This window comes from Triticum urartu, chromosome 1 (assembly GCF_003073215.2).
Source record: "Triticum urartu cultivar G1812 chromosome 1, Tu2.1, whole genome shotgun sequence".
NCBI classification, from domain to species: domain Eukaryota; kingdom Viridiplantae; phylum Streptophyta; class Magnoliopsida; order Poales; family Poaceae; genus Triticum; species Triticum urartu.
In genome coordinates, this window is record NC_053022.1 from 113,400,454 (window position 1) to 113,423,375 (window position 22,922).

Consider the following 22,922-nt stretch of genomic DNA (forward strand, 5'->3'; position numbering starts at 1 on the left):
CATACAAGTTAGAGTCCAAAACAAGGGCAAAAGTGTTTGGAAAAGTAGATACGACGGAGACGTATCAACTCCCCCAAGCTTAAACCCTTGCTTCTCCTCAAGCAATTTAGTTGACAAACTGAAAGAAAGAAATAAAAACTTTTACAAACTCCGTTTGCTCTTGTCGTTGTAACTATGTCAAGCCAGCATTCAAGTTTTCAGCATAGATCATAACTAACCACATTTGCAATAATTCTCAGGTCTCACAATTACTCATATCAATAGCATAATCAACTAGCAAGTCATAATAATAAATCTCGGATGACAACACTTTCTCAAAACAATCATCATATGATATAACAAGATGGTATCTTGCTAGCCCTTTCTGAGACTGCAAAACATAAATGCAGAGCACCTTTAAAGATCAAGGACATACTAGACAATGTAACTCATGGTAAAAGAGATCCAATCATAGTCACACCCAATATAAATTAACAGTGATGAATGCAAATGACGGCTGTGCTCTCCAGCTAGTGCTTTTTAATAAGAGGGTGATGACTCAACATAAAAGTAAATGGATAGGCCCTTCACAAAGGGAAGCAGGGATTTGTAGAGGTGCCAGAGCTCGGTTTTGCAATAGAGATAAATTGTATTTTGAGCGGTATACTTTCATTGTCAACGTAACAACTAAGAGATGGCGATATCTTCCATGCTAAACACATTATAGGTGGTTCCCAAACAGAATGGTAAAGTTTATACTCCCCCTCCACCAACAAGCATCAATCCATGGCTTGCTCGAAACAACGAGTGCCTCCAACATACATCAGGTCCCAGGGGGAGTTTTGTTTGCAATTATTTTTGATTTAGTTTGCATAAAGCATGGGACTGGGCATCCCGGTGACCAGCCATTTTCTCGTGAGTGAGGAGCGTAGTCCACTCCTCTTGAGAATAACCCTCCTAACACGGAAGATAAGGACAGCCTTTGTTGATACATGAGCTATTCGAGCATACAAAATAGAATGTTTATTTGAAGGTTTAGAGTTTGGCACATACAAATTTACTTGGAACGGCAGGTAGATACCGCATATAGGTAGGTATGGTGGACTCATCTGGAATAACTTTGGGTTTAACGGATTGGATGCACAAGCAGTATTCCCGCTTAGTACAAGTGAAGGCTAGCAAAAGACAGGGAAGCGACCAACTAGAGAGTGACAACAGCCATGTACATGCATTAAAATTAATAAATATTGGATGCAAGCATGAGTAGGATATAATCCACCATGAACATAAATATCGTGAAGGCTATGTTGATTTTGTTTCAACTACATGCGTGAACATGTGCCAAGTCAAGTCACTTAAATCATTCAAAGGAGGATACCACCCCATCATACCACATCATAATCATCTCAATAGCATGTTGGCACACAAGGTAAACCATTATAACTCATAGCTAATCAAGCATGGAATAAGCAACTATGATCTCTAATTGTCATTGCAAACATGTTTATTCATAATAAGCTGAATCAAGAACGAGGGACTCATCATATTTACAAAAACAAAAGAGGTCGAGTTCATACCGGCTTTTCTCATCTCAGTCAGTCCATCATATATCATCATAATTGCCTTTCACTTGCACGACCGAATGGTGTGAATAATAATAAGAGTGCACATGCATTGGACTAAGCTGGAATCTGTGAGCATTCAATAAACAGGAGAAGACAAAGCAATATGGGCTCTGGGTTAAATCAACAATAATGCATATAAGAGCCACTTCAACAATTTAATTATGGTCTTCTCCTACTGACCCCCAAAGAAAAGAAAAGAAATAAAACTATTTACACGGGAAAGCTCCCAACAAGCAAAAGAAGAACGGGAAATATTTTTGGGTTTTCTTTTTAATTATTACTACTACAGCAGAAAAATAACTACTACTAATTTTTTTGTTTTTCTTAAGGTTTAACAAACACACAAGAAGAAAGTAGGAAAAAGAAAATAAACTAGCATGGATATTACAGTGAAAAAGTATGAGCACCGACATCTAGCAATGAGTGTGTGTGAACATAAATGTAATGTCGATGAGAAATACGTACTCCCCCAAGCTTAGGCTTTTGGCCTAAGTTGGTCTATGGCCACGGCTGGCCTGGCGGATATCCATAATAATAGTTGTTGGGGTCGTACTGTGATGAGGAAGAAGAAGGCTCAGATTGCCACTGGCTGGCAATCATCTCCGGATCCCACTAATAGTTAGACTGCCGTGCAGGATCAAATTGTGGTTCCGGTTCTGGCTCCTCGGCTGGTGCAGGGTTCCGGTAGGTGTGAATAGCCGTCAACAGAACAAGGTACGTACCTACAGTCAAATCAAACAAACAAGGAGCAGGCAGGATAATAGTCTCAGGATGATGTTTGTTAAAGAACAATTGATATTTAAGCTCTCCTGCCCTATTCTTAACAATAAAATCGTGTGCCACCATACTTTTATGATCTAGATAAACACGGGGCAGCACCTTTTCTTCCTTCTCAGCATGCCTAATAGGTATGTTAAAATGTGCAGCTAGGCGTGTAGCATAGATGCCTCCAAAGATAGGACCCTTAGTATGGTTCATACTTAACCGTATAGCAATAATACCGCCCATACTAAAAGTGTTATCACTGTATAAACCATGGTGCAGAATAATTAAATCAGGGATACTAAGGTTTCCACAGTTTCCGCGTCCAATTAAACAACGACTAGCAAATAATGCAAAGTAACGTAAAACAGGAAAATGTATGCTAGTGATTCGTGCATCGGAAACCTTTCTAGTTTCTCCTACAGTGATAGTATCAATAAACCCAGCCACATCATCATGATGTGGTTCTTCTTTCTTGCCCTCAAAAGGGATTAAGCAAATCCGACAGAAATCATAAAGTGACATCTCCTTATGCTCATCATATAAATGAAACTCCACCGTAGGTGGTGAGTTCCTAGAATGAAAATGAAAGTTTTGCACAAAAGTATTTGTGAGTAAGAGATACTGATCGCATTGGTCGTGGAGGAAAGCGGTGAGGCCTGCATTGTGAGCCTATTCATGAAAATCTTCATAGATACCGGCTGCTCTCAAGAAATCTTCAGAAGGCCCTTCACACGCCCGAATCTCCGTGGTGCGCGGCAAATTATACTTAGGCTTCGATGCCTTTTCCTTCGAGCTTTGGCTCGACGAGCCCCTCAAAAGTCTCCTCATTATTTTTCTGAAACAATCTGAATTTTTTAGTAACTTCAAACAAAAATGAACCAACTTCAATAATATTGATAGCAACTACTCCTACAAGTGCCTAGAGCCTAAATCAAGCATTAGAACTACTTGGAACCATATAAATTTGACATGCAAGCTCAAGAACATGGTCACCTATGCAGCACAAATTTGCAAAGAATAAAGCACTAGAACAAAAACTAATTGGACCAATGGAGGAGTCACATACCAAGGAACAATCTCCCCAAGCAGTTTTGCGAGAGGTGCTTTGAGCAAGGAGATCAAAAATCACAGCAAAAGTGGCTGGAACTCGTGCTTGAGTTAGTTTTTCGGGTTTGGGTGAGATAGAGGAAGAAGATGGGTGCTGGGATAAGTGGAGGAGGGCCACCGTGGGCCCACGAGGCAGGGGGGCGCGCCCTATAGGGGGGGCGCCCACCACCCTCGTGGCCAGGTGGCAGCTCCTCCCGCGGTAATTTTTGCACAATAAATCCTCAAATATTCCCGAAAAAATCATATTAAATTGGCATGGCATTCTGAGGACTTTTATTTTCGAGATATTTTTATATTGCACGAATAAGTCAGGAAACAGATAGAAAAATACTAGTTTTACTTTATTTAATATAAATAACAAAAAGTAAAAGTGGGGTACAGAAGTTTGTGCTTCTAGTTTCATCCATCTCATGCTCATCAAAAAGAATCCACTAACAAGGTTGATCAAGTCTTGTTAACAAACTCATTCCGATAATCATGAAATCGGAGAAATTTCGAATAACACTAAGTTACCTCAACGGGGATATGCACATCCCCAATAATAAGACTATCATATTTCTTCTTGACAGTAGGAAGAGGAAATTCAAAACCTCGAAATATAATCGATGGAATTTTTCCAATAGAGTTGATACTATGAACTTGAGGTTGTTTCCTCGGAAAGTGTACCGTATGCTCATTACCATTAACATGAAAGGTGACATTGCCTTTGTTGCAATCAATAACAGCCCCTGCAGTATTAAGAAAAGGTCTTCCAAGAATAATAGACATACTGTCATCCTCGGGAATATCAAGAATAACAAAGTCCGTTAAAATAGTAACATTTGCAACCACAAGAGGCACATCCTCACAAATACCGACAGGTATAGCAGTTGATTTATCAGCCATTTGCAAAGATATTTCAGTAGGTGTCAGCTTATTCAAGTCAAGTCTACGCTATAAAGAGAGAGGCATAACACTAACACCGGCTCCAAGATCACATAAAGTAGTTTTAATATAATTTCTTTTAATGGAGCAAGGTATAGTAGGTACCCTTAAAAGTATAATTAGAAAGCATGGTGGAAATCTCAGCTTCTGGTATCTTTCTTTTATTAGTAATGATATCCTTCATATATTTAGCATAAGGATTTGTTTTGAGTACATCATTTAATCTCATACGCAAAAAGATAGGCCTAATCATTTCAGCAAAGCGCTCAAAATCCTCGTCATCCTTTTTCTTGGATGGTTTCGGAGGAAAAGGCATGGGTTTCTGAACCCAAGGTTCCCTTTCTTTACCATGTTTCCTAGCAACAAAGTCTCTTTTATCATAACGTTGATTCTTTGATTTTGGGTTATCAAGATCAACAGCAGGTTCAATTTCTACATCATTATCATTACTAGGTTGAGCATCATCATGAACATCATCATTACTATTTTTACTAGGTTCATGTTCATTACCAGATTGTGTTTCAGCATCAGACATAGAAATATCATTTGGATTATCAGGTGGTTCAGCATTAGGTTCACTAGAAGTTTGCACAGTTCTATCATTTTTCTTCTTCTTCTTTTTAGAAGAACTAGGAACATCAATATTATTTCTTTGAGAATCTTGCTCGATTCTCTTAGGGTGGCCTTCAAGATACAAAGGTTCCTGAGTCATTATACCAGTTCTAGTAGCCACTCTAACAGCATAATCATTTTTCTTACTATTCATTTCATCAAGCACTTCTTTTTGAGCCTTAAGTACTTGTTCTACTTGAGTGGTAACCATAGAAGCATGTTTGCTAACAAGTTTAAGTTCACCTTTAATATTAGCCATATAATCACCCAAGCGTCTAATCATATAAGCATTTTCTTTTAATTGTCTACCAAAATAAGCATTGAAGTCGTCTTGCTTATACAGAAAGTTATCAAACTCATCCAAGCACTAACTAGCAACTTTAGTAGGAGGGACTTCAGCTTTATCATATCTATAGAGAGAATTTACCTTTACTACCTGTGTCGGGATATCGGGATCAGGAGGTTCTTCAGTAAATAAAGAATTGAGATCATAGGTTTCTTCAACAGGCGGTATATTAAGACCATGTATTTCTTCAATAGGAGGTAAATTCTTAACGTCTTCAGCTTGAATACCTTTTTCTTTCATAGATTTCTTTGCCTCTTGCATATCTTCGGGACTGAGAAATAGAACACCTCTCTTCTTCGGAGTTGGTTTAGGAATGGGTTCAGTAATTGGAGTAGGAGCTGGCTCAGGAGGTGCCCAATTATTTTCATTTGTCAACATATTATTCAATAGAATTTCAGCTTCATCCGGTGTTCTTTCCCTGAAAAGAGAACCAGCACAACTATCCAGGTAATCTCTGGAAGCATCGGTTAGTCCATTATAAAAGATATCAAGTATTTCAGGTTTCTTAAGAGGATGATCAGGCAAAGCATTAAGTAACTTGAGAAGCCTCCCCCAAGCTTGTGGGAGACTCTCTTCTTTAATTTGCACAAAGTTGTATATTTCCCTCAAAGCAGCTTGTTTCTTATGAGCAGGGAAATATTTAGCAGAGAATTAATAAATCATATCCTGGGGACTACGCACACAACCAGGATCAAGAGAATTAAACCATATCTTAGCATCACCCTTTAATGAGAACGGAAATATTTTGAGTATATAGAAGTAACACGATCTCTCATCATTAGTGAACAGGGCAGCTATATCCTTTAACTTAGTAAGATGTGCCACAACAGTTTCAGATTCATAGCCATAAAACGGATCAGATTCAACCAAATTAATTATATCAGGATCAACAGAGAATTCATAATCCTTATCAGGAACACATAGAGGTGAAGTAGCAAAAACAGGGTCAGGTCTCATTTTATCTCTAAGTGATTCTTTGTTCCATTTAATTAATAACCTCTTAAGCTCATATCTATCTTTGCAAGCAAAAATAGCGGCAAAAGATTCCATATCAAAAAGATAACCCTCAGGAATAACAGGCATATTTTCATCATCACTATCATCATCGTATTCAGATTCAATAACTTCTTTTTCTCTAGCCCTAGCAATTTGTTCATCAAGAAATTCACTAAGGGGCACAGTAGTATCAGGCATAGAAGCAGTTTCATCATAAGTATCATGCATAGCAGAAGTGGCATCATCAATAACATGCGACATATCAGAACGAATAGCAGAAGCAGATGTAGGTGTCGCTAATTTACTCATAACAGAAGGTGAATCAAGTGCAGAGCTAGATGGCAGTTCCTTACCTCCCCTCGTAGTTGAGGGATAGATCTTGGTTTTTGGATCTCTCAAGTTCTTCATAGTGTCCAGCAGATATAAATCCCAAGTGACTCAAAGAATAGAGCGATGCTCCCCGGCAACGGCGCCAGAAATTTGTCTTGATAACCCACAATTATAGGGGATCGCAACAGCTTTCGAGGGTAGAGTATTCAACCCAAATTTATTGATTCGACACAAGGGGAGCCAAAGAATATTCTCAAGTATTAGCAGCTGAGTTGTCAATTCAACCACACCTAGAAACTTAGTATCTGCAGCAAAGTGTTTAGTAGCACAGTAATATGATAGTGGTGGTAGCGGCAACAAAAGTAAAGACAGCAAAAGTAATGTTTTTGGTATTTTGTAGTGATTGTAACAGTAGCAGCGGGAAAGTAAATAAGCATAAACCAGTATATGGAAAACTCGTAGGCACCGGATCAGTGATGGATAATTATGCCGGATGCGGTTCATCATGTAACAGTCATAACATAGGGTGACACAGAACTAGCTCCAATTCATCAATGTAATGTAGGCATGTATTCCGTATATAGTCATACGTGCTTATGGAAAAGAACTTGCATGACATATTTTGTCCTACCCTCCCGTGGCAGCGGGGTCCTATTGGAAACTAAGGGATATTAAGGCCTCCTTTTAATAGAGAACCGGAACAAAGCATTAGCACATAGTGAATACATGAACTCCTCAAACTATGGTCATCACCGGGAGTGGTCCCGATTATTGTCACTTCGGGGTTGTCGGATCATAACACATAGTAGGTGACTATAGACTTGCATGATAGGATCAAGAACTCACATATATTCATGAAAACATAATAGGTTCAGATCTGAAATCATGGCACTCGGGCCCTGGTGACAAGCATTAAGCATAGCAAAGTCATAGCAACATCAATCTCAAAACATAGTGGATACTAGGGATCAAACCCTAACAAAACTAACTCGATTACATGATAAATCTCATCCAACCCATCACCGTCCAGCAAGCCTACGATGGAATTACTCACGCACGCCGGTGAGCATCATGAAATTGGTGATGGAGGATGGTTGATGATGATGACGACGACGAATCCCCCTCTCCGGAGCCCCGAACGGACTCCAGATCAGCCCTCCCGGCAGGTTTTAGGGCTTGGCGGCGGCTCCGTATCGTAAAACATGATGATTTCTTCTCTCCGATTTTTTTCTCTCCGAAAGCAAATATATAGAGTTGGAGTTGGCGTCGGAGGGTTTCTAGGGGGCCCACGAGGTAGGGGCGCTCCCCACGCCCCCACCCTCGTGAGAAGGGTGTGGGCCCCCTGGTCTTCATTTTTGGCAAGGATTTTTTATTGTTTTTTCTAAGATGTTCCGTGGAGTGTCAGGTCATTCCGAGAATATTTGTTTTCTGCACATAAAACAACACCATGGTAATTCTGCTGAAAACAGCATCAGTCCGGGTTAGTTCTATTCAAATCATACAAGTTAGAGTCCAAAACAAGGGCAAAAGTGTTTGGAAAAGTAGATACGACGGAGATGTATGTAACATCCCAAATTTTCAATTTGGAATGTTATACATTAGGTCATCATTGCATATCATATTTCATCGCATTTTGGTTGATCCTAGAAATTCTACGCAACTCAAGGACCCTCGGAGAGAATTGGGGATTTCGTTATTTTCATATTTGAGTTTTCTCCAATTTTGAAAATAGGATCATTTGATTTTATTTATTTTATCTTCAATTATTTCTATTATAAAAATTATGAGAGAGGGAATAAAATGACTTTCCCAAAATAAAGAAATATTGAGGGTTTAAATAAAAAATCAAGTAAGTTTTTATTTTGGTTTTATTTGCTATTTTATTTGAATTTAGGAAAAATTGCACGTTTTCAAAATTGCATTTAGAGCCAAAAAAATGTTCATCATGTTCTAAATATTTTATTTAGACGGAGAAAATTTGTTTTGGCATTTTTAGATTTTTATTTATTTTTCTAGATTTTTTTTTAGGCGCAGCAAAATTGTTTTAAAAAAAAGAGGCCCGCGCCCGACTGGGCCAAGGGCCCAGCCGAGCCAGGCCGGCCCAAGCCGCCGCCGCCTTCCCCGCCGGACTCGGAGAGGAGTCTGAATCGGAGCCGCGCCGCCCGTCGCCCCCTCCCCCAAGTCAACACCCCCTCCCCCTCTTAAATAGTCGCCCCACCGCCGCCCTCTCCTCACCCCGCCGCCCCGCACCGCAGCCCGCCGCCGCCTGCGCCGCCGCACGCCGCCGCCTGCGCTGCCGCTTGCCGCCGCGCCGCCGCCCTGCCGGAGCCCCGCCGGAGAGCCACCGCAGCCGAGGTAGTCGCCGGCCGGTTTTGGAAAAAAACCAATTTGGTTTTTTTTGAAAACCCTAGTTTCCGTCTTTTTTTTATAAATAGATCGGTTTTTTTGGTTTATTTATTTAGCGAGCGCCCGTTCGTCCATTCGTCTTAACGAACGCGTTTTTTTCATTTAGTTTCTGTTAACGAATGTTCGTTCGCTAACTGTTCGTCATTTTTCTTTTTCTCGGATTAAATCCGCGGATTTTCTGATCGCGATCTCTGATCCGATGTTCGTTCTAGTTTAACTTTTTGCTCGTTTATCGAAATCAGGCGATTCAAGCGCCTGGAGTTTCGTCTCGAAACCCTCTTTCTGTTTAACCAACTCAAACAAGTTTTTGCCACTATAAAAATTGCCTTAGACCCTAAATAGTAAATGAAGCTTGTTTTTCTTGCCGTTTGTCTTTCGTTGCTTCGTTCGTTTTGATTCTTTTGCCAACCAGAGTTCTTAAGTTGAACTTTATGGTTAGTTCTCTTGTTCGAGTTTTACCTGTGCATTAGTTGAGTACTTATTGTATGTTTGTTTGTTTGCGATAGAGTACCCGGAGTGCGCCGCTTGCTACTTCGAATCGCTAGGTTTCCCGGATCATCAGCAAGGCAAGTAACACTTTGATCATACCTCCTACTACCCAGTTTTATTGCATTAGATCAATCCTCACACATTGCATGATTAGGATCTAATTAAATTGTGGGTTTGGGGAGTAGTTGAGGTAGAACCTATTACATGTTTACTATCAAACCTTTGGGAGTTACTCTACGTTTGTTTATTGTTGCTATGCTATGCTAGTAGACGTGGATTGGGTGAGTGTATCCATGATAGATGTGAGCTTTGTTAATTAATGGTTTATTTAAGGTTGCAACTTAAACACACATTTGGGTGGATTGAGGCACCTGGGTATTCTAACGATTGCCTGTTTTCTTTTGGACCGCCACCCAGGCTCAAAGGGATCATGAGATTATTCATACTAGAAACTTCCGTGTGCAGCCACAAGCTACTATGGGCTCTAGCATAGTTGACTAAGTCGTGCGAACTCTTACAGTGGTAGACTAGCAGATGTAGGGGATGTAGGTTGGTACGGTCTACCCGTTCATAAGGTGCTAGCGCTTCTGAAAGACTATGTCTCGGTCATCCGTTTCTCAAACACCATGCAGTGCGAGAAAACCAACGGAGGAGATCGAGTCTTGTGGGGAAAAGTGCGCAAACCTCTGCAGAGTGTATAAACTAATCATGGTTAGCCGTGTCCCCGGTTATGGACATCTTGAGTATCTAGTACCTGGATTATCATGTGAATCTCATCATGTTACTCTAAAGTTAATTGTTGGGCTTTAATGATGATGCTTAATTGGGATTGAGAATGATGTCAACCATTCTCAATGTTTAACAACTACCATGATAGTTAAATAAAATTTATTCCTTTGCAGTAGGGAAAAATTGGCTTTACGCAAAACTGTAACCATAGAGCTTTCCACCAGCCATATATGCATATAGAATAGCCATATTCTTGTATTACTCTCTATGTGTTACATTGCCAGCATATTCCATGTGCTGACCCGTTTCGGGCTGCATCGGTAATGTTGCAGACTTTTCAGACGATGATTAAGGTGCCATTAGGTCGTGGTTCTATACTCAGTGATGCCGTTGGAGTTGATGGACTCACTTATCTTCCAAGCCTTCCGCTGTTATCGTTATTAGATGGCCTTAAGCCATATTTATTGTAATAAGTTCTCTTTTGAGACACTCGATGTAATAAGTGTGTGATTGCTACTCTGTTATAAATCCTTCAAGTGCTGTGTGGTGTCAGCATTACTGATCCAGGGATGACACCGGAGCACAGATATTGGACCGTTTGAGGTCTGGTCGCTACAAGATGGTATCAGAGCACACGCTGACTATAGGACACGACCACTAAGCTAAAGCGCTAGATCACTACTCACTCTTCTCATTCTGACTCCTCATCTTTTCTACTCTTTTAGGATGGCAGATGCAAGGAACAAGTTCACGCAACCGGATGAAGATACACCCTTTGGACGTCATTTGAAGGAAGTCACAAGATACCTCAACATAGGAGTACCAAGCTTCACCAGGACTTACAACGCCACTTTACCCGAAGAAGAGCGTTGGATGATTCAAGTTCAAGTTCCAGGAAGGACGTTCATACCAGTCACTCAGCCCATAGAGTTTTCTTTTGGTGCACCAACCTGGAGTCTAGGAAAGAGCATGGCAGCTCACATCGCCATGGGACGCATTGGAGAAGTTTACCGCAATGATCTCAAGGATACTATCTACTAGATTTGTGGACGCCGAGATGAGCAATGGGAGATGATCAGCACCAAGAAGGATAGATCAATTGCAGCTTTTATCCAGGAGTTAAACCAACACATTCGACGTCAGGAGAACCAGATGTGCGCCGACATGATAGATCTGAAGAAGGCAAGGACAAGAATCAAGGAACTGGAGGAAGAACTCAAAGCTACACGTGAAGATTATGAAGAGGAAATCGAAGTAATAGTGGATAAGAATGCCGACCTAACAATGAAGATCGGAATATTTATGGGAGGCCCTACGCCAGTAGAAGAAGATGAAGAACCCAAGGAGATTCGCCCAGAAGACTACATCATCATCGACGACACCGACTCGGATTCAGATGATAGCGATGATGACTATGTTGATGAAGCTGTAGCAGATATCATGGAGTCTGCAACCGAAGAATATTTCTAGTAGACCACCCCACCAGTAGTAGTAGTCCACCATGTAAATATAGTAGTCCGAGCACTTTTGCGATAGTTAGATCGATTGTATGCCCTTGTTTGATTGATTGAATGAAGTGAATTGTTTGCTTTTGCCTCATGTGCATATGGGTAGTGTTTTCTCTTTAGGCCCCCTGTATTCTTAAATCTCATATTTTCTAAACCCTCGGATGCCTCCGAGACGTGACCCCGGATTTACCTTCCCACTGGAGCTCACTCAGTTGATCCAGCATCAGAATACATTGATGCAGTTACTAGTCCAGAATCAGAATCAGGGGAACAACAATAACAACCCACCACCACCACCACCTGTTGATCACTTAGTCCATTTTATTAGGCTGAATCCGCCGGTGTTTTCCAGTAGCACCGAGCCGATAGTAGCAGATGATTGGCTCCGCAAGACAGTTAGAGAGTTGACCACAGCAGGATGCACAGATGCGAAAAATGTGAAGTTTGCCGCACATCAGCTTGAAGGACCCGCAGCCTCATGGTGGGAGAATTTCACAGGCACTTTCCCTGTCGACACTGTCATGTGGGACCAGTTCCAGCAGGCTTTTCGTACTGCCCATGTTTCAGCAGGAGCTATGGCCATGAAGAAGCGAGAGTTTCGCAACTTGCGCCAAGGAGGACGGACAGTTGGCCAGTATGTGGAGGACTTTAGTAAGCTAGCATGTTATGCCCCAGATGACGTTGCTACAGATGCAGCTAAACAGGAGAAGTTTCTGGAAGGACTGAATGATGAGTTGAGCATGCAGTTGATGGTAGCAACCTTCAACAACTACCAGGAGTTGGTAGATCGTGCTCTCATGATTGAAGGGAAGCAGCAGCAGATCGAGAGCCGCAAGAGGAAGTATGGACAAGGGAAGTACAATTCTGGAGCTCAGCAGAAGCCACGTTTTACCCCTAGACTGTGAGGACATTTCCAGCATACCCATGGAGGAGGTAGCTCGCACAATCACAATGGCCCCAAGACTGGTAATGGGAATGGAGGAAGCAACGGCCAGAACCGCACCAACCCATCAACCCCAGCCAAGAAAGACCTGAGCCAAGTCACTTGTTTTAAGTGCCAGAAGACCGGACATTATGCCAACGAATGTCCTGAATCACATAATGGAAATGGCAATGGAAGCTCTGGGAAGAAGCCGAACCCTTTCAACAGGGGATAGGTGAACCACGTTAACGTGGAGGAGGTTGAAGAGCAGCCGGATGCAGTAATCGGTAAGTTTTTGGTTAAGTCATTTACTGCACTTGTTCTTTTTGATACTGGTGCATCGCATTCATACATATCAAGGGGATTTGTGGATAAGTATAAACTGCCAACCCAAGCCCTTAGGTCACCCATGTTAGTAACCTCGCCTGGACCAGAGTATATGGCTAGCCTATGGTGTGATCGGTTACCATTAAGGATTGGTAACTACGTATTTCCCTCAGACCTAATAGTGTTGGAATCTCAAGGATTGGATGTGATATTAGGCATGGATTGGTTGTCAAAGTATGAAGGGAATATTGAATGTTCCAGTAAGTCAATTTTGCTTACCACCCCAGAAGGAAGACGGATCAGGTATGTATCACGGCATGTGCCAAACAGGACTCAAGTAAATTGCCTAACATGAGTTGTGCAAGAGGAAGTACCAATAGTGAAGGATTTCCCTGATGTATTTCCCGAGGAGTTTCCAGGCATGCCACCGGATAGAGATATTGAGTTTTTGATTGAGCTTTTGCCAGGCACAGGGCCAATATCTAAGAGACCATATAGGATGCCTGCAAAGGATTTGGTGGAGATTAAGAAGCAGATTAAGGAGTTACTGGATAAGGGTTATATTCGCCCAAGTTCTTCACCTTGGGGATCACTAGTACTTCTAGTAGAAAAGAAGGATGGATCGTTAAGGATGGTTGTTGATTATCGAGGTTTGAATGAAGTAACCATCAAGAACAAGTACCCACTACCAATGATCAATGATCTGTTTGATCGATTGCAAGGAGCTAAGGTATTTTCCAAGATCGATCTGCAATCAGGATACCAGCAGTTGAAGATTCGAGAACAAGATATACCTAAGACGGCTTTTACCACTAGGTATGGGCTGTACGAGTATAACGTTATGTCATTTGGTCTGACTAACGCACTTGCATATTTTATGAACATGATGAACAAAGTGTTTATGGAGTTTTGGATAAGTTCGTCGTAGTGTTCATTGATGATATCCTGGTTTACTCAAAGAATGAAGAGGAGCATAACGAACATTTGTGTTTGGTACTTGGTAAACTCAGAGAACATCAATTATATGCCAAGTTTAGCAAATGTGAGTTTTGGTTGAAGGAAGTTGGATTTCTCGGACACGTTATATCGGGAGAAGGTATAGCAGTGGATCCCACTAAAGTTGATACCGTGACCAATTGGGAAGCGCCAACAACAGTTGGAGAGATCCGAAGTTTTCTTGGACTCACAGGATACTACCGGAGATTCATTGAGAATTTCTCAAAGATTGCGAAGCCTATGACGGAGTTGTTGAAAAAGGATACCAAGTTCATATGGACTGAGGAATGTGAGGCCAGTTTCCAGGAATTGAAGAAACGTTTGGTTACATCACCTGTGCTGATTTTGCCAGATCAGACCAAGGATTATGAGGTGTATTGCGACGCATCACGTTGAGGACTTGGAGCAGTGCTTATGCAGGAAGGAAGAGTTGTTTCCTATGCCTCACGACAGCTTAAGCCTCATGAGTTGAATTATGCCACGCATGATTTGGAGTTAGCAGCCGTAGTGCATGCATTGAAAACTTGGAGACATTTTCTCATTGGAAACCATTGTGAGGTATACACGGATCACAAGAGTTTAAAGTATATGTTCACGCAGAAAGAGTTAAATCTCAGGCAAAGAAGATGGTTGGAGCTCATCAAGGATTACGATATGAGATTACATTATCACCCCGGAAAGGCTAACATAGTAGCTGACGCATTGAGCCGTAAAAGCCACGTCAACACCCTAATGACGGGAGATTTACCAAGGGAGTTAGCTGAAAACCTTCGTGAGCTATGTTTGGAGATAGTCCGAGAGGCTATGTAGCAGCATTGGAGATTCAGTCTACTTTGATGGATAAGATCAGAGAAGCTCAAAGGACTGACAAGGAGATTGCCTATATAAAGGAGAAAATGAGCAAAGGAAAAGCTAAGGGATTTTGTGAGGATGAGCACGATACCCTATGGTATGAAGACCGTGTTTATGTGCCTAATGATTCGGAGATCAGGAAGTTAATTCTGCAAGAGGCACATGACTCACCATATTCGATTCACCCAGGAAATACCAAGATGTATTTGGATTTCAAGGATACTTTCTGGTGGACCAGAATGAAGAAGGATATTGCAGAGTATGTAGCAGTTTGTGATGTATGTCAGAGAGTAAAGGCAGAGCATCAGAAGCCAGCAGGATTGCTACAGCCATTGTCGGTACCTGAATGGAAGTGGGATAAGTTAGGCATGGATTTTATTACGGGTTTACCTAGAACTCGTTCAGGCTATGACTCAATATGGGTTGTAGTCAATCGTTTGACCAAGGTAGCTCAATTCATTCCATTGAAGACTACCTATACCAGTGCAAAGTTGGCAAAGATATACATGACCAGAATCGTATGTCTGCATGGAGTTACAAAGAGCATTGTATCAGATATAGGAACCCAGTTTACCTCAAAATTCTGGAATCAGTTGCACAAAACTTTGGGTACCAGGATGGAGTTCAGTACAACTTTTCATCCGCAGACAGATGGACAGACCGAGAGAGTCAATCAGATTTTGGAGGATATGCTGAGAGCTTGTGCACTAGATTACGGATCTAGTTGGGACGAGAATTTTCCATACGCAGAGTTCTCCTATAACAACAACTATCAATCCAGTTTGAAGATGGCCCCTTTCGAAGCTTTGTACGGAAGGAGGTGCAGGACCCCATTGTCATGGGATGAAGTTGGAGACCGTCGGTTGTTTGGACTGGATCTGATTAAGGAGTCTGAACAGAAAGTAAAATTGATTCGCGACAGGCTCAAGGTAGCCCAGTCCAGGCAGAAGAGCTATGCAGATTCTAAACGCAAGGAGACAGTTTACGAAGTCGGAGACCGAGTTTATCTTCGAGTATCACCACTTCGAGGAGTTAAGAGCTTTGGAGTTAAGGGAAAGTTAGCGCCACGTTTTGTAGGCCCATACAAAGTTTTGGAGCGTATGGGAGAAGTAGCCTATAAGTTGGAATTGCCCAAAGGATTGTCAGGAGTTCACGATGTGTTCCACGTTTCCCAGTTGAAGACGTGCCACGCAGAGATGGCTGATATGCCGCTAGGAGATACAGTGCCACTGGATGCAATTCAGTTGGACAGTGATTTGACCTATGAGGAGAAACCAGTTAAGATTCTAGAGTATGCCAGTCGAGTCACCCGCAACAAGGTTATCAAGTTTTGCAAAGTTCAGTGGAGCCACCACACGGAGGATGAAGCCACCTGGGAGCGAGAGGAAGAATTGCTGAAGGACCATCCTCACCTATTTTCTAACCAACCCAAATCTCGAGGGCGAGATTCATCTTAAGGGGGGTAGGTTTGTAACATCCCAAATTTTCAATTTGGAATGTTATACATTAGATCATCATTGCATATCATATTTCATCGCATTTTGGTTGATCCTAGAAATTCTACGCAACTCAAGGACCCTCGGAGAGAGTTGGGGATTTCGTTATTTTCATATTTGAGTTTTCTCAAATTTTGAAAATAGGATCATTTGATTTTATTTATTTTATCTTCAATTATTTCTATTATAAAAATTATGAGATAGGTAATAAAATGACTTTCCCAAAATAAAGAAATATTGAGGGTTTAAATAAAAAAATCAAGTAAGTTTTTATTTTGGTTTTATTTGCTATTTTATTTGAATTTAGGAAAAATTGCACATTTCAAAAATTGCATTTAGAGCCAAAAAATGTTCAGCTTGTTCTAAATATTTTATTTAGACGGAGAAAATTTGTTTTGGCATTTTTAGATTTTTATTTATTTTTCTAGAATTTTTTTTAGGCGCAGCGAAATTGTTTAAAAAAAAGATACCCGCGCCCGACTGGGCCAAGGGCCCAGCCGAGCCAGGCCGGCCCAAGCCGCCGCCGCCGCCTTCCCCGCCGGACTCGGAGAGGAGTCCGAGCCGGAGCCGCGCCGCCCGTCGCCCCCTCCCCCAAGTCAACACCCCCTCCCCCTCTTAAATAGTCGCCCCGCCGCCGCCCTCTCCTCACCCCGCTGCCCCGCACCGCAGCCCGCCGCCGCTTGTCGCCGCCGCCGTTGCCGCTTGCCGCCGCCCCGCCGCCCTGCCGGAGCCCCGCCGGAGAGCCGCCGCCGCCGAGGTAGTCGCCGGCCGGTTTTGGAAAAAAAACCGATTTGTTTTTTTTAAACCCTAGTTTTCATTTTTTTTTAATAAATAGATCGGGTTTTTTCCGGTTTATTTATTTAGCGAGCGCCTGTTCGTCCGTTCGTCTTAACGAATGAGTTTTTTTCGTTTAGTTTCTGTTAACGAACGTTCGTTCGTTAACTGTTCGTTGTTTTTCTTTTTCTCGGATTAAATCCGCGGTTTTTCTGATCGCGATCTCTGATCCGATGTTCGTTCTAGTTTAACTTTTTGCTCGTTTATTGGAATCAGGCGATTCAAGAGCCTAGAGTTTCGTCTCGAAACCCTCTTTCTGTTTAACCAACTCAAACAAGTTTTTGCCACTGTAAAAATTGCCTTAGACCCAGAATAGTAAACGAAGCTTGTTTTTCTTGCCGTTTGTCTTTCGTTGCTTCGTTCGTTTTGATTCTTTTGCCAACCGGAGTTCTTAAGTTGAACTTTCTGGTTAGTTGTCTTGTTCGAGTTTTACCTGTGCATTAGTTGAGTACTTATTGTATGTTTGTTTGTCTGCAATAGAGTACCCGGAGTGCTCCGCTTGCTACTTCGAATCGCTAGGTTCCCCGGATCATCAGCAAGGCAAGTGACACTTTGATCATACCTCCTACTACCCAGTTTTATTGCATTAGATCAATTCTCACACATTGCATGATTAGGATCTAATTAAATTGTGAGTTTGGAGAGTAGTTGAGGTAGAACCTATTACCTGTTTAATATCAAACCTTTGGGAGTTACTCTACGTTTGCTTATTGTTGCTATGCTATGCTAGTAGACGTGGATTGGGTGAGTGTATCCATGACAGATGTGAGCTTTGTTAATTAATGGTTTATTTAAGGTGGCAACTTAAACACACATCTGGGTGGATTGAGGCACCTGGGTATTCCAGCGATTGCCTGTTTTCTTTTGGACCGCCACCCAGGCTCAAAGGGATCGTGAGATTATTCATACTAGAAACTTCCGTGTGCAGCCACAAGCTACTATGGGCTCTAGCATAGTTGACTAAGTCATGCGAACTCTTACAGTGGTAGACTAGCCGATGTAGGGGATGTAGGTTGGTACGGTCTACCCGTTCGTAAGGTGCTAGCGCTTCTGAAAGACTATGTCTCGGTCATCCGTTTCTCAAACATCATGCAATGCGAGAAAAGCAACGGAGGAGATCGAGTCTTGTGGGGAAAAGTGCGCAAACCTCTGTAGAGTGTATAAACTAATCATGGTTAGTCGTGTCCCTGGTTATGGACATCTTGAGTATCTAGTACCTGGATTATCATGTGAATCTCATCATGTTACTCTAAAGTTAATTGTTGGATTTTAATGATGATGCTTAATTGGGATTGAGAATGCTGTCAACCATTCTCAATGTTTAACAAGTACCATGATAGTTAAATAAAATTTATTCCTTTGCAGTAGGGAAAAATTGGCTTTATGCAAAACTGTAACCATAGAGCTTTCCACCAGCCATATATGCATATAGAATAGCCATATTCTTGTATTACTCTCTATGTGTTACATTGCCAGCATATTCCATGTGCTGACCCATTTCGGGCTACAACGTTAATGTTGCAGACTTTTCAGACGACGATTAAGGTGTCATTAGGTCGTGGTTCTATACTCAGTGATGCCGTTGGAGTTGATGGACTCACTTATCTTCCAAGCCTTTCGCTGTTATCGTTATTAGATGGCCTTAAGCCATATTTATTGTAATAAGTTCTCTTTTGAGACACTCAATGTAATAAGTGTGTGATTGCTACTCTGCTATAAATCCTTCAAGTACTGTGTGGTGTCAGCATTACTGATCCAGGGATGACACCGGAGCACAGAGATTGGACCGTTTGAGGTCTGGTCGCTACAATGTATCAGCCCTCGAGATTCGGGTTGGCTAGAGAATAGGTGTGGGTGGTCTTTGCAAAGATCATCCTCTCGTTCCCAGGTGGCTTCATCCTCAGTATGGTGGCTCCACTGAAATTTGCAAAACTTGATAACCTTGCTGCGGGTGACTCGGCTGGCAAATTCAAGAATCCTGACTGGCTTCTCCTCATAGGTCAAATCACTAACCAACTGAATCGCCTCCAAGGGTACTGTATCTTAACGGTATATTGGCCATTTCAGCATGACAATTCTTCAGCTGTGAAACATGAAATACATCATGAACTCCTGACAGTCCTTCAGGTAACTCCAACTTGTAGGTAACTTCTCCCGTACGTTCCAAAATTCGATACGGTCCTACAAATCTCGGGGCTAACTTTCCCTTAACTCCAAAACGTTTCACTCCTCGCAGGGGTGGCACTCGCAGATATGCTCTATCTCCAATTTCATAGGTTATTTCCTTACATTTCAAATCTGCATAACTCTTCTATCTGGACTGAGCTACCTTTAGTCTATCTCGGATCAGCTTAACTTTTTCTTCAGACTCCTTGATCAAATCTGGTCCAAACAACTGTCGGTCTCCAACTTCATCCCACATCAACGGTGTTCTGCACCTTCGTCCATACAGGGCTTCGAACGGTGCCATCTTCAAACTGGCTTGATAGCTATTATTGTATGAGAACTCGCGTAGGGCAAATTGTCATCCCAACTAGATCCATAATCTAGCGTGCAGGCTCTCAACATATCCTCCAGAATCTGGTTCACTCTCTCGGTCTGTCCATCGGTCCACGGGTGGAATGCTGTACTGAACTCCAACCTTGTCCCCAAAGTTTGGTGTAGCTGATGCCAAAACTTTGAAGTAAACTGTGTTCCTCTATCTGATACGATGGTCCTTGGAACTCCATGCAAACATACGATCCTGGTCATATATATCTTGGCCAACTTTGCACTTGTATAGGTGGTTTTCACTGGGATAAAGTGAGCTACTTAGGTCAAGCGATCAACTACTACCCATATAGAATCATATCCTGATTTGGTCCTGGGTAATCCGGTGATAAAATCCATGCCAAGTTTATCCCACTTCCATTCGGGTATCGGCATAGGCTGTAACAATCCTGCTGGCTTTTGATGCTCAGTCTTCACTCTCTGACCTACATCACATACGGCTACATACTCGGCAATATCCTTCTTCATACCAGTCCACCAGAAACGTTCCTTCAAATCCAAATACATCTTGGTGTTTCCGGGGTGTATCGAGTATGGTGAGTCATGAGCCTCCTGAAGTATTAACTTCCTGATCTCTGGGTTATTGGGCACATCAACACGGTCCTCAAACCATAAGGTGTCGTGCTCATCCTCGCGAAAACCTTTGGCCTTTCCTTCGCTCATTCTCTCTTTTATCTCGGCAATCTCTTTGTCATCCTTCTGAGCTTCTCGAATCTTTCCTAACAATGTAGACTAAACCTCCATTTTTGCAACAAAACCTCTAGGAACAATCTCCAATCAAAGTTCCCTGAGATCCTCTGCTAACTCCTTTGGCAATCCCGTGCTCACTAGGGTATTAGCATAATTCTTCTGACTCAAAGCATCGGCTACGACATTGGCCTTGCCTGGATGATAGTGAAGCTTCATGCCATAATCCTTTATAAGCTCCAACCATCTCCTCTGCCTAAGGTTCAGCTCCTTCTGTGTGAAAATGTACTTCAAACTCTTATGATCCGTGTATACATCACTACGATTTCCAATAAGGTAATGTCTCCAAGTCTTCAACGCATGCACTACGGCAGCCAACTCCAAATCATGCGTGGCATAATTCAATTCGTGCGGTTTTAGTTGTCGTGAGGCATACGAAACAACTATTTCATCCTGCATAAGCACACTTCCAAGTCCTAGGCGAGAGGCATCGCAATACACTTGAAACTCTTTACATATATCCGGCAGAATCAGCACTGGGGTTGTGGTCAAATGTTTCTTTAACTCCTAAAAACTCGCCTCACATTCTTCTGTCCATTTAAATTTTGTATCCTTCTTCAATAACTCCGTCAATGGTTTCGCAATTTTGGAAAAATTCTCAATGAATCTCCGATAGTATCCTACGAGTCCAAGAAAACTGCAGATCTCGCTAACTGAAGTGGGTACCAACCATTCAGTGACTGACTGAACCTTGGTGGGATCTACTGCTACACCTTCTCCTGATATAACATGTCCAAGGAATCCGACTTCCTTCAACCAAAACTCACATTTGCTGAACTTGGAATATAGCTGGTGTTCCCTGAGTTTCTCGAGAACTAAACGCAAATGCTCTTCGTGCTCTTCCTCATTCTTCGAGTATACCATTATATCATCAATGAACACCACAACAAACTTATCCAAATATTCCATGAACACCTTGTTCATCATGCTCATGAAATAGGCAGGGGCGTTAGTCAGTCCAAACGACATGACCGCATATTCATACAACCCGTATCGTGTGGTGAATGTTGTCTTTGTTATGTCCTTCTCTCGTATCTTCAGCTGGTGATATCCAGATTGCATATCGATCTTTGAAAACACCTTGGCTCCTTGCAGTTGGTCAAACAAATCATTGATCATCTGTAGTGGGTATTTGTTCTTGATCGTCACCTCATTTAACACATGATAATCAACAACCATTCTTAGAGACTTATCCTTCTTCTCGATCAAAAGCACTGGGGCTCCCCATGGTGATGAGCTCTGTCGAATGTAACCTTTCTCCAATAACTCCTTGATCTGTTTCTTAATCTCCTCCAGATCATTTGTAGGCATCCGATATAGTCTCTTTGATATTGGCCCGGTACCTGGCAATAGCTCTATCAAAAACTCGATGTCTCGATCCGGTGGCATGCGTGGTAACTCCTCTGGAAAAACATCCAGGTAATCCTTGACTACATGCACTTCCTCTGAACAACTCCCGTGAGGGTATTCACTTGGCTACTCCTTGGCACATGCCTAGATACATACTTGATCATTTTTCCCTCAGGGGTGGTGAGACAAATTGACTTACTAACACAGTCAATGCTTCCTCCATATTTTGACATCCAGTCCATGCCTAATATCACATCCAATCCTTGCGACTCCAAGATTATTAGGTCGGACGGAAAAACATGGCTACCAATGGTTAAGGGTATCTAGTCACACCATCGACTAGCCATATACTCCGCTCCTGGTGAACTCACTAACAGATGGGTCCTAAGGGTTTGGGTTGGTAGTTTAAACTTATCTACGAATTCCCTTGATATGTATGAATGCGATGCACCAGTATCGAAAAGAACAAGGGCGGTAAAAGACTTAACCAAAACTTACCAATAACTGCGTCTGGCTGCTCTTCAACCTCCTCCACGTTGACGTGGTTCACTTGTCCTTTGTTGAATGGATTGGGCTTCTTTCCAACGCTCCCATTGCCATTTCCATTCTTCGCTTTAGGGAACTCCGTGGCATAGTGTCCAGTCTTTGAAAGTGCAACTATCCCTAGGTGGTTTTGGTAATTCATAACAACATATAGCTCATTGAGCTAATGCTATTCCAAGATGATTATTTCAGGAAAGCTCAATGATTGGCATGGCATGGATGGTGAAAGTGGAACCCTCAAAATGCAAGGACAATGGATTGGCTCAAGCCCAAAAGCTCAAGACTCTTCATTTTATGTTTTAGTGATCCAAGATCACATTGAGTCCATAGGAAAAGCCAATACTATTAAGGAGGGATGAGGTGTTGCTTAATGAGCCTCTTGCTTCATGTGCTTAGTGATATGCTCCAAAACCCTCAACTACTTTCCCATATCCACATATGACCTAAACTCTAAGCCAAACTCGATCCTACCGATTCTTCCTATCCGGC